This window comes from Balaenoptera physalus, assembly GCF_965194825.1.
Source record: "Balaenoptera physalus genome assembly, chromosome: 17".
Lineage (NCBI taxonomy): Eukaryota > Metazoa > Chordata > Mammalia > Artiodactyla > Balaenopteridae > Balaenoptera > Balaenoptera physalus.
Genome location: NC_138895.1, coordinates 29,347,665 through 29,363,636, shown reverse-complemented (window position 1 = coordinate 29,363,636; position 15,972 = coordinate 29,347,665). Strand labels below are relative to the sequence as shown.

At 37.5% G+C, this 15,972-nt stretch overlaps 1 protein-coding gene and 1 long non-coding RNA gene across 2 annotated transcripts in view; one reads left to right on the top strand and one right to left on the bottom strand.

Moving 5' to 3' along the window:
• Positions 1–15,972, top strand: part of CA1 (carbonic anhydrase 1) — a 430,243-nt gene that overhangs the window by 197,306 nt on the left and 216,965 nt on the right. The window lies entirely within an intron of this gene.
• The window catches only part of LOC309647097, a 37,845-nt gene continuing 24,909 nt past the window's right edge, over positions 3,037–15,972 (bottom strand). The window contains exon 2 of the long non-coding RNA XR_014255792.1: positions 3,037–11,041. This is a non-coding gene — a long non-coding RNA (uncharacterized lncRNA). The remainder of the gene's footprint in view (positions 11,042–15,972) is intronic.

The following is a 15,972-nucleotide window of genomic DNA, read 5'->3' as shown; positions in this document are numbered from 1 at the left end:
AGGGAGTCACAAAGCACCAAGCTGATCTCCCTGTGCTATGCGGCTGCTTCCAACTAGTTATCTATTTTAAATTTGGTAGTATATATAAGTCGATGACACTCTCTCACTTTGTCCCAGCTTACCCTTCCCCTTCCCCATGTCCTCAAGTCCATTCTCCAGTAGGTCTGTGTCTTTATTCCTGTCCTGCCGCTAGGTTCTTCAGACCTTTTTTTTTTTTTTAGATTACATATATATGTGTTAGCACACGGTATTAGTTTTGCTCTTTCTGACTTACTTCACTCTGTATGACAGACTCTAGACCCATCCACCTCACTACAAATGACTCAATTTTGTTGCTTTTTATGGCTGAGTAATATTCCATTGTATATATGTGCCACATCTTCTTTATCCATTCATCTGTCAATGGTTGCTTCCATGTCCTGGCTATTGTAAATAGAGTTGCAATGAACATTGTGGTACATGACTCTTTTTGAATTATGGTTTTCTCAGGGTATACGCTCAGTAGTGGGATTGCTGGGTCATATGGTATTTCTATTTTTAGTTTTTTAAGGAACCTCCATACTGTTCTCCATAGTGACTGTATCAATTTACATTCCCACCAACAGTGCAAGAGACTTACCTTTTCTACACACTTTCTCCAACATTTATTGTTTGTAGATTTTTTGGTGATGGCTATTCTGACTGGTGTGAGATGATATCTCATTGCAGTTTTGATTTGCATTTCTCCAGTGATTAATGATGTTGAGCATTCTTTCATGTGTTTGTTGGCAATCTGGATATCTTCTTTGGAGAAACGTCTATTTAGGTCTTCTGCCCATTTTTGGAATGCGTTGTTTGTTTTTATGTTATTGAGCTGCATGAGCTGCTTATAAATTTTGGAGATTAATCCTTTGTCAGTTGCTCCATTTGCAAATATTTTCTCCCATTCTGAGAGTTGTCTTTTCATCTTGTTTATGGATTCCTTTGCTGTGAAAAAGCTTTTCAGTTTCATTGGGTCCCATTTGTTTATTTTTGTTTTTATTTCCATTTCTCTAGGAGTTGGGTCAAAAAGGATCTTGCTGTGATTTATGTCATAGAGTGTTCTGCCTATGTTTTCCTCTAAGAGTTTGATAGTATCTGTCCTTACATTTAGATCTTTAATCCATTTTGAGTTTATTTTTGTGTATGGTGTTAGGGAGTGTTCTAATTTCATTCTTTTACATGTAGCTCTCCAGTTTTCCCAGCACCACTTATTGGAGAGGCTGTTTTTTTCCCACTGTATAGTCTTGCCTCCTTTATCAAAGATAAGGTGACCATATGTGCATGGGCTTATCTCTGGGCTTTGTATCCTGTTCCATTGATCTATATTTCTGTTTTTGTGCCAGTACCATACTGTCTTGATTACTGTACCTTTGCAGTATAGTCTGAAGTCAGGGAGCCTGATTCCTCCAGCTCCATTTTTCCTACTCAAGATTGCTTTGTCTCTTCAGGGTCGTTTGTGTTTCCATACAAATTGTGAAATTTTTTGTTCTAGTTCTGTGAAGAATGCCAATGGTAGGTTGACAGGGATTGCATTGAATCTGTAGATTGCTTTGGGTAATATAGTCATTTTCACAATGCTGATTCTTCCAACCCAAGAACATGGTATATCTTGCCATCTGTTCGTATCAACTTTAATTTCTTTCATCAGTGTCTTATAGTTTTCTGAATATAGGTCTTTGATCTCTTTAGGTAGGTTTATTCCTAAGTATTTTATTCTTTTCATTGCAATGGTAAATGGGAGTGTTTCCTTAATTTCTCTTTCAGAATTTTCATCATTAGTGTATAGGAATGCAAGGGATTTCTGCGCATTAATGTTGTATCCTGCTACTTTACCAAATTCATTGATTAGCGCTAGTAGTTTTCCGAGAGTTTCTTTAGGATTCTCTATGTATAGTATCATGTCATCTGCAAACAGTGACAGCTTTACTTCTTCTTTTCCAATTTGGATTCCTTTTATTTCTTTTTCTTCTCTGATTGCTGTGGCTAAAACTTCCAAAACTATGTTGAATAATAGTGGTGAGATTGGGCAACCTTGTCTTTTTCCTGATCTTAGTGGAAATGGTTTCAGTTTTTCATCATTGAGAATGATGTTTGTTGCGGGTTTGTCATATATGACCTTTATTATGTTGAGGTAAGTTCCTTCTATGTCTACATTCTGGAGTGTTTTTATCATAAATGGGTGTTGAATTTTGTCAAAAGGTTTTTCTGCATCTATTGAGATGATCATATGGTTTTTCTCCTTCAATTTGTTAATATGGTTTATCACATTGATTGATTTGCACATATTGATGGATCCTTGCATTCCAGGGATAAACCCCACTTGATCATGGTGTATTATTCTTTCAATGTGCTGTTGGATTCTGTTTGCTCTTATTTTGTTGAGGATTTTGCATCTATGTTCATCAGAGATATGGCCCTGTAGTTTTCTTTCTTTGTGACATCTTTGTCTGGTTTTGGTATCAGGGTGATGGTGGCCTCATAGAATGAATTTGGGAGTGTTCCTCCTTCTGCTGTTTTTGGAAGATTTTGAGAAGGATAGGTGTTAGCTCTTCTCTAAATGTTTGATAGAGTTTGCCTGTGAAGCCATCTGGTCCTGGACTTTTGTTTGTTGGAAGGTTTTTAATCACAGTCTCAATTTCATTGCTTGTGATTAGTCTGTTTATATTTTCTTTTTCTTCCTGGTTCAGTCTCAGAAGGTTGTGTTTTTCTAAGAACTTGTCCATTTCTTCCAGGCTGTCCATTTTATTGGCATATAGTTGCTTGTAGTAACCTCTCATGACTCTTTGTATTTCTGCTCTGTCCGTTGTTACTTCTCCTTTTTCATTTCTAATTCTACTGATTTGAGTCCTCTCCCTTTTTTTCTTGTTGAATCTGGCTAATGGTTTATCACTTTTGTTTATCTTTTCAAAGAACCAGCTTTTATATTTATTGATCTTTGTTATTGTTTCCTTCATTTCTTTTTCACTTATTTCTGATCTGATCTTTATGATTTCCTTCCTTCTGCTAACTTTGGGGTTTTCTTTTTGTTCTTTCTCTAATTGCTTTAGGTGTAAGTTTACGTTGTTTATTTGAGATGTTTCTTGTTTCTTGAGGTAGGATTGTTTTGCTATAAACTTCCCTGTTAGAACTGCTTTTACTGCATCCCATAGGTTTTGGTCATCATGTTTTCATTGTCATTTGTTTCTAGGTATTTTTTGATTTCCTGTTTGATCTTTTCAGTGATTTCTTGGTTATTAAGTAGTGTATTTTTTAGCCTCCATGTGTTTGTATTTTTTACAGTTTTCTTCCTGTAATTGATATCTAGTCTCATAGCGTTGTGGTCAGAAAAGATACTTGATACAATTTCAATTTTTGTACATTTACCAAGGCTTGATTTGTGACCCAAGATCTGATCTATCCTGGAGAATGTTCCATAAGCACTTGAGAAGAAAGTGTATTCTGTTGTTTTTTGGTGGAATGTCCTATATATATCAATTAAGTCCATCTTGTTTAATGTATCATTTAAAGATTGTGTTTCCTTATTTATTTTCATTTTGCATGATCTGTCCATTGGTGAAATTGGGGTGTTAAAGTCCCCTACTATGATTGTGTTACTGTCAATTTCCCCTTTATTGGCTGTTAGCATATGCCTTATGTATTGAGGTGCTCCTCTGTTGGGTGCATAAATATTTACAATTGTTTTATCTTCTTCTTGGATGGATCCCTTGATCATTATGTAGTGTCCTTCTGTGTCTCTTATAATAGTCTTTATTTTAAAGTCTATTTTGTCTGATATGAGAATTGCTACTCCAGCTTTCTTTTGATTTCCATTTGCATGGAATATCTTTTTCCATCCCCTCACTCTCAGTCTGTATTTGTCCGTAGGTCTGAAGTGGGTCTCTTGTAGACAGCATATATATGAGTCTTGTTTTTGTATCCATTCAACCAGTCTATGTCTTTTGGTTGGAGTATTTAATCCATTTACATTTAAGTAAATTATTGATATGTATATTCCTATTACCATTTTCTTAAATGTTTTGGGTTTGTTATTGTAGGTCTTTTCCTTCTCTTTTGTTTCCTGCCTAGAGAAGTTCCTTTAGCATTTGTTGTGAAGCTGGTTTGGTGTTGCTGAATTTTCTTAGCTTTTGCTTATCTGTAAAGGTTTTGATTTCTCCATAGAATATGAATGAGATCCTTGCTGGGTAGAGTAATCTTGGTTGTAGGTTCTTCCCTTTCATCACTTTAAATATGTCCTGCCACTCCCTTCTGGCTTGCAGAGTTTCTGCTGAAAGATCAGGTGTTAACCTTATGGGGATTCCCTTGCATGTTATTTCTTATTTTTCCCTTGCTGCTTTCAATATTTTTTCTTTGTATTTAACTTTTGATAGTTTGATTAATATGTGTCTTGGTGTGTTTCTCTTTGGATTTATCCTGTATGGGACTCTCTGTTCTTCCTGGACTTGATTGCCTATTTCCTTTCCCATATTAGGGAAGTTTTCGACTATAATCTTTTCAAATATTTTCTCAGTCCCTTTCTTTTTCTCTTCTTTTTCTGGGACCCCTATAATTTGAATGTTGATGCATTTAATGTTGTCCCAGAGGTCTCTAAGACTGTCCTAATTTCTTTCTATTCTTTTTTCTGTATTCTGCTCTGCAGTAGTTATTTCCACTATTTTATCTTACAGGTCACTTATCTGTTCTTCTGCCTCAGTTTTTCTGTTATTGATTCCTTCTAGAGAATTTTTATTTTCATTTATTTTGTTGTTCATCATTGTTTGTTTGCTCTTTAGTTCTTCTAGGCCCTTGTTAAACGTTTCTTGTATTTTCTCCATTCTATTTCCAGTGTTTTGGGTCATATTTACTATCATTACTCTGAATTCTTTTTCAGGTAGACTGCCTATTTCCTCTTCATTTGTTAGATCTGGTGGGTTTTTACCTTGCTCCTTCATGTGCTGTGTGTTTCTCTGTCTCTTCATTTTGCTTAACTTACTGTGTTTGGGGTCCCCTTTTCACAGGCTGCATGTTCATAGTTTCCATTGTTTTTGGTGTCTGCCCCAAGTGCCTAAGTTTGGTTCAGTGGGTTGTGTAGGCTACCTGGTGGAGGGGACTAGTGCCTCTGTTCTGGTGGATGAGACTGGATCTTGTCCTTCTGGTAGGCAGGACCATGTCTGGTGATGTGTTTTGTGGTGTCTGTGACCTTATTATGATATTAGGCAGCCTCTCTGCTGATGGGTGGTGTTGTGTTCCTGTATTGATAGTGTTTGGCATAGGTTGTCCAACAGTGTAGTTTGCTGGTCGTTGAGAGGACTGGTTCTTAGCGTAGAGATGGAGATCTCTGGGAGAGCTTTCGCTGTTTGATATTACATGGAGCTGGGAGGTCTCTGGTGGACCAACGTCCTGTACTCGGCTCACCCTCCTCTGAGGCCCAGGCCTGACACGGGCCTGATGTGTGGAGCACCAAGACCCTGTCAGCCACACGGCTACTGACAAATTGTCTGAGAGATCATTAGCCCTCTCTGATTCTCAGTTTTTCCATCTAGAAATTTCCAGAGAAATGGCACACTCTCGAATGCTACATGCTCTCTTAAGTGTCTCCCAAGATGCACGTGTTGCATATTTGCATCAGGATATTTCTCCCTCTGTTCTCAGACCACTTCCATGGCCAGATCTGACATCAGCCTGACTTTAGAGATGGCCCGTGGCTGCAGGCTGCCACTGCTTGGGAAGCGGGGAGGAGGGCAGCAGAGAGGCAAGGAGCCACACCTGTGGCTCCTCTGGCTCTTGGTGGCCTTAGATATATTCTACGTTTGCCACCCTAACAAATAGAGAAGGTAAACATTCCCTAAGAAATTATCCTGTGTGTTTCATCACTTTATACAAATTTTGCTGAGATTAAGGAAAATTATAGTTTCCATTTCTTTGTCTTTGATCTACAAAAGTACAGAAAAGTACTAGGTTTAGTTGGTCACCAGAAAATGGTTTAGGCAATTACAATTGACAATGAATTACTCCTTTAAAGTAGATCTTAAATAACGGAAATGTTCTTTCCTTTTTGGAAGGTGGTTATCAACTAAGATGAATCACTAGTAATGTTTACTTCTTTGTGAATCAATAGGAAAACCATAAACAAGTCTCAAAGGAGACTGAAGAACAAGGTTTCAAGGACATTACTGCTCCTGCCTGAAACCGTAACCAACCGAAAGCCTGAAAATATGGAATTCAGAATTTCAATGTTTCCTCAAATAGCAAGTGCTCACAAAACAACTTAAGGCAGTTACAATAAGTCAGTAATATAACAAATCTTGAAAGCAAAACTAACATCTCAAAAAAGAAAGGTGACAGTCCCTGTTATGGGCTGAATTGTGTCCCTTCTTCCCAAATTCATATGTTAAATCCTAACAGCCATATCTCAGGATTTGACTGTATTTGGAGATAGGGACTTTAAAGAGGTAATTAAGATAAACGAGGTCATTGGGGTGAGCTCAAATCCAATGTGGCTGGTGTCCTTACAAGAAAAGTGTCTTATGACACAGACATACACAGAGGGAAGAAAGTGAGAGGGCAAAGGGAGAAAATGACAAATCTACAGGCCAAGGAGAGAAGCCACAGAATGACATCTCTCCCTGCTGACACCTTGATCTTGGACTTCTGGCCTCCAGAATCATGAAGAAATAAATGTCTGTTGTTTAAGTCACTCAGTCTGTAGTATTTGTTATGACAGCACTAGCAAATGAATACAGTCTCCTATACCAAAAACCTTCCCAAAAAATTCATAAAAAGGAAGGAGAACCATGACTCTTTCTCTTGGATCCATGAATTCTATTTGGATTGTGCTTATAATTTTCAAAGCATCTTCATGTCTATCATCTCCTGTGTGCCTCCCAACAAACCCATTTAATGGGGGGAGAGGTTGAGACTGAGAGGAGAGCCTAGACTTGCTCAATGACAGACTAAATCAGCACCAAGCCTCTTGATTCACTTGCAGGGGCAGCAGCTAAGGTTGAGGAGGATAGGTAGACCAGTACTCCACATTACTGATGAGTGAGGGAGGGTGAGGCACCAGGTGACCAGGTGACCTGCCCAAGGCCTCTGCAGCAGGAAGAGGCTGCTGGGGACTGAAGCCAGGTCTTCAGACTTGACCTTGTGACATTCCCACTGCACTATGAGAAAAAGGTATGCACTTCCTCTGCAGTCCCCAAATGATTCCTAGCTTCCTTCTTCTCCTTCCTTCCTCTTACCTTGCCAAAGAAATGCCAGCTCTCAGGACTACAGGGAGGGCAACTGGGTAGGCATATATTTTATAAATTTTGAAAGAAATCTTTAATACCACAAAGACAAATTTGTATATCCATACATCTATAACTTTTGTTCCTAATGAGAAAGAAAGGGTCAATCTCTATGTGATAAAAACAAAAATAAGTAATAATAACACATAACGCCCCCCCCTTCTGAAACACACACATGCTGTTATGCCTTTTTAGGGAGGGAATAGATTGCTCTACATATAAGAGTTCATCTAAAAAGACAGGCTTATAATGGGGTTGAGGGTATGCAGAGATTTGAATAACCACAGAGAATTTGTGGGAGAGGAAGGGATACCTAATAAAGAACTTTAAGAAGTCTAGTTTATAATGTAGTATGTAAACTCCACTGTGTAATTCCCATTTGGATGTCTTCAAGTACTTTTCAGTAAGGGACTACATTACTTTTCAATGACTTTTGGAGCTGGAATTGTTTTTCTTTCTTTCCTTCTTTATTTCTTCCTTTCCTTTCTTTCATATGTAATACCAAACTCGTACCAGTCTTAAAATGGGCCAATTTTATTTGAATCACAATTGTTTTCCCTTAGGTTCACTGAGGAGTGAGTGAGAGTAAGGATTCAAGCATGCAAGATACTGGTTACCAATCAGAAAGATCTGGAACTCTTCAGATCCCAAGATGTGATTCCTGCACAAAGTCTTCTGGATCAGCTAATACTTCTTAACAAAAGTCACTTCTAGGACTAAAAAGAAGTACTAGTCTGTCTGTCTTTCTATCTCTCTACCTCTCTCCTTTCTCTTTTACCATCTATCACTCCATCCATTCATCCATCCATCCATCCATCCACCTGTCTGCTTTCATATCTGTCTGTATATTCAACTGAGACTTTTTTCTTCATTGACTTTTGGTTTACAAAATTTTCCCCCATGAAAGTTCCAAATGAAAAAAACTATCCATAATTAAAATAAGACAGTGTGAAAATCAGAGCTCCTGTTTATATCTCAACTTTCCCCACTTGCTGATAAGTGACTCACTGTCTCTCACCTACATGAAATAGAGCCAAGGGGTGAAGGAGCTAAGGATGACACAATCTTTAACCAAAAAGGAAAAAAAAAAAAAAAAAAAGCTTTAAAAAGCAGTTCCCAATTATCCTAAATGTTTTTATCAGAATCTTCTTTTAGTCTTTTTAATATGGTTCGTTCCCATTTATAAAATGAAACCATTCAGAAAGCCATCAAATCCAGCCAGGGATTCCTAGAGAGGTTGGGGAGGGTCTCGGTTGAAAGGATGCTTCTGAAGACTCCTTCAGCAAGTCCCTAGGTAATTAATTGTCTGAGAACCTAGAGAATCGGTGGCTGTTTGCATGAGACTCGAGGGCATTCCAGGTGACCTCCAGAGACTACACTGAGATTCCACGTGACCTTCATTAGTTTAAGAGTCCAGCAAGAAGGCCATAGCCTAGAGTTAGAATGCACCTGCATGATAATACTTAGGCAGTGACAGACTTGGGACTCTGATGTCAGACACTAGTCAGCAGGTCTTTCAAAGTGAGAAGCAAACCTCAAGGAAAAAGCCCCTGAAGAAGAGTCAGAATTTCCCAGCCAGCAAGACTCTTAGATTAGGCCATTTTCCTGTTGTGTAGCTGTGAGAGAGCGAGGTCACCCTCTGAGCATGGGAAGGGAGGCTCCCCTTTCCAGCAACGTCACTCGTCCTAGCTAGCCCAAGAGTTGTGGGCACCTGTTCGTTCTTTATTTAGTAATAGTCCACTTCGCAATCTACTTGCTATTCTAAACTGTCTCCTCTATTTTTATCCCTGTCATAAACTGGATTCCCTGACTCGTGCTGCCTCCATCCTGACCCTCTCATCCACTCCACCCTACCCCGAACATGCCTCCATCAATAAATACAAGTATTTTAGTAGAATAGCTGGTTGTCCTTGGCTGAATTCCCCTCGTAGTTAGACCATGTGGCTACCCTTGAATTCCTCCCTGGTTTGACTTAATCATTTAGAGGGCTTTTTCTAGAGCACTTTCCTCAGACACATCCCTCTTTGGAGAATGTTAGTCTTAAAATAATTCCCAGTTCATTGCTCATCTTTTCCTGAAAATAGATCCTCTCCTAAGTCTCTAAGGTGTTTTTGGTCTTTAAAAGTATCTAATGCTTGCTAGAAGCATTTTAATCATCAAACAATTGAAACAAGACCCTATGGATTCTTGATGCCAAATAATGGGCTAATGACTCTCACATCAATATTTTTAACTCATAGCTCTCTCCTGAACTTCAGACCCATATACAACCATATAGACAAGGAGGTATTCCCTCCTAGTTATTAACCATGCCCTTCATACTCCACATGTCCCAAGCCCACCTCCTTTTTCTCCTCCAAGTCTTCCAATATTCCTTCCTGCTCCCATGGAAGCTATATATCCTATTTTTTATATTTCACTTTAGGTATAGGTAATGAACATATATACATGTATTGTTTACAATGTAAATACATTGTATCAGATGGTGAGAAGTACCAAGAAAGCAGCATATGGTGGCAGGGGAAAGGGGAGCTGTCAGCAGTGGAAAGCCTCACTGCTAACTGACATTTGTGCAGAGACCTACAAGACCTGAAAGTCAGGTGGCTTTTGGGGAAAACCCAAAAGAGAGTGGCTGTTGGGAAAAGGGAATTTTTCATGCAGAAGAAGAAGCAACTGCAAATGCCCTGAGAAAAGGGGTGGAAGCAAAGAGGAGTGGGGAGGTAAGATATTGACTTTGGGATGTCAATTATTACATAATATTAGAGATAATGGCCAATGATATAAGAGAAAGGAATATGCTGCTTAAGAATTGAAAAGTAAGAAATAACCCAGTAGAACTAATAAGGCTTCAGAATAACTGCAGAATACAAGACCAATGTTTTCCTCTACCCTATGGGTTGGCACACTTTTTCTGTAAAAAAGCAAGTTAGTAAATACTTTCACCTTTGCAGGCCTTAAGGTCAAAATGCCATTGTGGCATGAAAACAATCATAGACAGTATGTAAATGAATGGACAAGGCAATGTTTCAATAATACTTTACTTACAAAAACAGGTGGTAGATCAGATTTGGCCCCTAGGTCATAGTTTGCCAACCTCTGCTCTACATCAACAACTACCAAGCAGAAAATGGTATAGAAATGAAATTATTTTCACAATAACAATGAAACTATAAAATATCTAGGAAATAATTTAAATGATACAGTACAATACCTTTTCAGAGAACATTTTAAAATGCTTGTAAGGACATTAAGAAAGATGTGAATAAGTGGAGAAATATATCATGTTCACAAATGGGCAACTTTCATAGTAAAGTTGTCAGTATTCCTCCAAAATAATCTCTGAATTTATTGTAATCCAAATAAAAATTTTAGCAACATTTTTCAAAATATGTAAACACTCTAGAATTAATATGGAATATAAAATCTATGAATAGTTCAACAAGGCTAAAATAAGAGCAAAGAGAGGTGCTATTTCTGCTAGATACTAAAGTAACAATGCCTTAGTAATAAAAAGAAAATTATATTGATGGAAAACAGACAAATAAATCAATGAAAGTGAAAAGAGAGCTAATATGCATGCATATATATTATATATACTGTATAGATATATAATTTTATATGTATATAAAGTTAACATATGATAAAAGCGTCAAAACCATTGGAGAACAATTCATTATTTAGTAGATTATGTTGGGAAATCTCACTCAGTAGATATAGATAAATAAACTGGATCTTTACTTATATAAAGATGAACACTAGATTAAAGATATAAATATAAAATTATGAAGTCAATATAATAAATGCAGAGGTTATATCTTTGTGATCTTGTGGTAGAAAAAATATGTAGTTAAACAAGACATACAAGATATGCTTATCAAATTAATAAATTTGACTATTTCAAAATTAGGGATCTCTCTTTTATAAAAATACTATAGGCAAAGTTAAAAGATTACAGAATGGCAGAAGTTACCAATAATATCTAAAACTGCTAAAGGATTCATATCTTAAAAATAGGAAACCTTTGCAAATCAAAAGAAAATGAAAATGGACAAGCACTAGAATAAGAATCATACAAAAAGGAAACTGAATGGGTAAGAAATCCTCAAACTCATCAGTAACAAAAGAAATGCAGATTAAACAATGAGACAGCGCTTTAGAGCCATCAAAATAGAAAATTTTTAAAATTTGGATGCTGCCCAATACTGATGAGAATGTGTGTAAACTGGAAGCCTCATGCATTACAGATGAGAGCAGAAGATTCCTGTTACCCTGAAGAACAATCTGATGGTACTTAATGAAACCCATCATGCAAAAAGCCCAGAGGCCCAGCAGTCTCACACTTGGCTATAAATCTCAGGGAAATGTTCTCAAAGTCCATGATGTGACATTTGCAAGGGTATTCATTGCAGCATTATTTGATTCCTGGAAATTGGACGCAATTTAGTTGTCTACCACAAAATGCCACATATGCACATTAAAACTCTTACAAATATTATATTTTAGAAGGATAAAAACATATCCAAAAATTAGATGTCCAACAGAGAAGAGAATGCGCTTGGGGGGTCAGGAAAATGTGGATAAAGAAAAGGGGACTGGAAAGGTCTTGATTGCACTGAGCATGAGGGGGTGTCATCAACTGAGGGCGTGATCAACTCTTCACATGAGGTTCAATGACAGAAAATGTATGACTTCTGTATAACAAAAAAGGAATATTAAAATCATAGGTAAGAACTACGCAGAAATGTAGGCATGCAAAAAGGTAATGTAGAAAAAAGTAAAGATTGCTGTGTCTGAATGACAAAAGCATGTGAAAAAAATTTTCCTTTATTGTTTTATGTTGTTAGTGTTAACGAGACTTTTCTTTAAAAAGTAAACATAATATGAGAAGCACCCTAACACTGATAATTTTTATGAGTGCTTAAAACTTTTACAGGGCAGTGGGTAAGCAAAATTGATAGCCTGAGTAAAATGACTGCTTAGCTATCTATTGGACTTTCTTAAATGTTTTGCTTCATAATACTTACCATGATAAGTATTTTGGCTCTTTCTAATATGTTATAATAATTTTATTTCATTCATTCATTTAGCAAAGTTTTATTCACTTTTGAATGCTGGGCATGGTAACCCCCAGTAATGAGCCTTGGGACTGAGGAAGGCTCTGGGCTCTGCTTCAACACCTACACCCATAGAGCCTGGCAGTGTGAAGGCTTAAGATCTTTTGTGCAACCCCCTGCCCCCTACATCAAGAGTTACAAGCCCTTAGCCTTATTTTTTCTTGAGAAACCCCCAAACATAAATAGAGTAACTCAAGCTTGCTAAGGCCCATTTTTCTTGTTAAATGCACACAGAATGGTCTTGCTTATCTTTAGCCATCTATGTCAGAGAACATCTGCCTCACTCTCTGTCTCTGTCACATTTTTTGTTTCTTTGTTCTTTTCTCCTCGTCAACCTCAGTTCCTGTAACATACGAAATCTCTGTTCATTACCAGAAAGGCTGTCCCACTTTTAGATTGCCATCCCTCCTAGCAGCAAAACAAACGTTTTCTGGTGGTTGCTGCAAATTGATAGCCTTGAGTTCAGGACCTTTCTAAAGTTTAAGCTCTGGAGTTCAGCTCTTCACATGGTGGCATCAGACAAGCATTGGGTGGGCACATTTTCATAAAGCTCTGGAGTCTACTCTTAGGACCAATAGATTTAGGACCACTAAGTCTTCAGTATACCTGCTGTTCTTTGGCTTTCAAGTCTTGAAGAAAAGGAGATGTTGCTTTTCTTAAAGGGAGAGAAAGAGATTCTCAGGCCCATTGCTTTCTTCACTCCTTCACTCTCCTCCTTTCTAAACTAATGGGTGTGCAAGGGCTTGAAGCCAGATACCTGAGTTGGAATACTGTCTCCACCGCTAATGATCTGTGTTCCCTTGGGCAAGTTACTTAACTTTTTTGTCTCAGTTTCCTCATCTGTAAATTGGGGGAAACACCAGTAATAATCTCATAAATTTGATGTGAGGATTCATTGAAAAGCTTTTCATGGTCACTGCATGTCAAACCCTGTAGGCTTTGTGCTTGGGTTGCCATGCTGAACAAGACAGACATAATCCCTGTCCTCATGTTGCATCTGGCTTACTGAGAGTCATTGATCTGTTATTTAACATCAAATTTACAATGACTAAAAGGCAAAAGTCCTAGATCCATATTCTAAACATTATGATTCTTTATGCTTCTACTACATCCTCCACTCTATGAGCTGGCACCAGGGCTTTCGGAGATCCCTGCCCATTAATTTCTCATGTATCTTTTCTCAATTCCCTCACCTCTGGATGTTCTTGAATATCACAGCCATCTGTTCCAATATCACCAAACTCTAGAAGGGCAAACCCAGGAATACAAGAAAGAGAACACCAGGCAGAAGGTTGTGAGTCCAGCTGTAAACAGAGCAAAAACAACATCCTTAAAAGCCCCTGGAATGGTAAGGTTACAATCGATGTCGTAATTGGAGTCTTCTTCATTGGATTTTTATTAATATATCAATGAGGAAAGATACTAAGTGTAGTACCACTGGTTGAATGAAGTGTGGGAAAGTTTTATGAGAAGTTACAAAACTAAATTTGGCTCAAGAAAAGCTGAAAGACAATTCATCCACAATTTATGGCCTATGTAAGAATCCACCTGGTTTATATGCATCCAGGTGTAAATCTGGTACCAAATGATAAAACTAAGGAACATAGGGTAACTGATAAGAAACCAGCCTCATCACAGGTGAGGTGCAGAAAAGAAAATAGATTATTTGAAGGAAGACACTGAATAATTCCAATGAAGCCTTAATTGCTGCAAAGGTTGATGTAATCCCATCTGGACTCAGGAAAGTAAAGTTCTAAGGCATACTGTTAACAGTTCAACCCAAATGGACCTTGCCTACCTGCTGTTCACCATCCCTTGAAAACTATGCAGAACAGGTGTAATATGAATGAGAGTGTGGTGTGTATATAAATCAAGTAATGAAATAGTAAAACAATCAAAGTAATGCAATTAAGACTTTAACATTTGGAACTTGGATCTCTTGGAGAGTCATATTAAACTTTATCCACCTTTGATGTCTTATATTTAAACATAAAATTGACCTTTTACTTTCCAAGTTTGTAGCTAAAATCCCAGCCATTGGCAGTCCTTTGCCACCAGATGTTGAAGAGGATGAAATATGGGGTATTGGGTTCCCTTATGCAGAGAGGGAGTAGAGAAGATCTAGAGAGACTGAGAGGTTGGCCTGTCCTTAGGTGAGAAGGACTCAGGTCCTGAGATTAGAATTTTATTTTCAGCAGTCCATGTTCTGGAACAAATCTTATCTAAAACATAAAAATATTTGATATCATTTGAATCTGGAATCTGCTAAGGTGGATAGGTCTGGTGGAATGGGAGAAGCCCCAAAGTATTCAACTCATTTCTTTTATTCATGGGGTACTGACATCTGAATGCCATCCTACAATCATGAGTCTCCAATCTTGCCTAGAGGCTAGGCTTTTAGAGGCTAATGTACATCTAATCCCTCATGCATGCATACACTGTTCAACGAACAACCAAACAAAACTGCTAGATTTAAGTCCATCACTAACCTCTGCAGATATGCAAATTAACACACACTGATACTCAAACATTTATTGTTATTAATACTAAATTACAAAATATGAACGAGCTAGAGAGACTCTATTTATTTAGAGAAATTCCAAGATAATACTACTGAACCTCTTACAAATATATGTGTTTCTTTACATTGTTGATCAATTTGATCAGGAATTTTAGGTTCCACAGCTGTCATCTCTTTCTGCCAGGCCAAATTTCCTTTTATTGACTTAAATATTGGCTACAGAGGGGAAAAGCATAAGAAATATAATGATATGACCCTATAGATGGTTCAAAAAAAGAGAGGCATAGTCCTGCCTGTATCAGTATCACTAATGTATCTTAACCATACCAAGAGGGCAAGGATTTGTGTCTGGAGATACTAAATATAGATGTTTTTGCATGAATGGCTTCCAGTTTTTAAAAATCCTTTTTCATTTAAAAATATAAACTCTACCTCTCATTTTCTGACATTTTATTTCCTCTTTTTCTTGGTATTCCTCCAGTATCTCTCTAACAACATCTTTGTCTGCCCCCAAGATATACACCAACAACAAAAGTAGCTGATTTCTCTCATCCTTAAGCTCAGCCTGATTTGCTGAAAATGCATCACAGAGGAATTTTCTAGAGAGAGAGAGACTTTGGAGTCTTGGAAGATCAGATCTTGTTCTTTAGAAATGAAAACTGTAGAGATGAAACTATATCCACAAAAATCAGACATTCACTCTTTAGAATCATTTGCTACCCTGGAAGATAGCAAGGAGCAAGTACTGAGCAAAGATACAAGCATCTTTGTTGAACATATTTTATTTAACCAGTAATTTTGTGATCATTAAAATAACAACAACAACAATCAGTGATCTTGTGAACTTTAATCAACCCCCAGGACAAGCCCATAATTTTTAATTAGCTCAGAGTACGTTGACCTATATAGAAAATGTGTCCATCTAAAACTCTTTACTGTGTGGAAATCTATTTCATAACAGCAAGCTCAAACACTAATGACACCTCCAGTGTACCACGATTACCTTTTGGAGTGTGCCAGTGTTGACAAAATCAAGGAACTCTTGAAAACC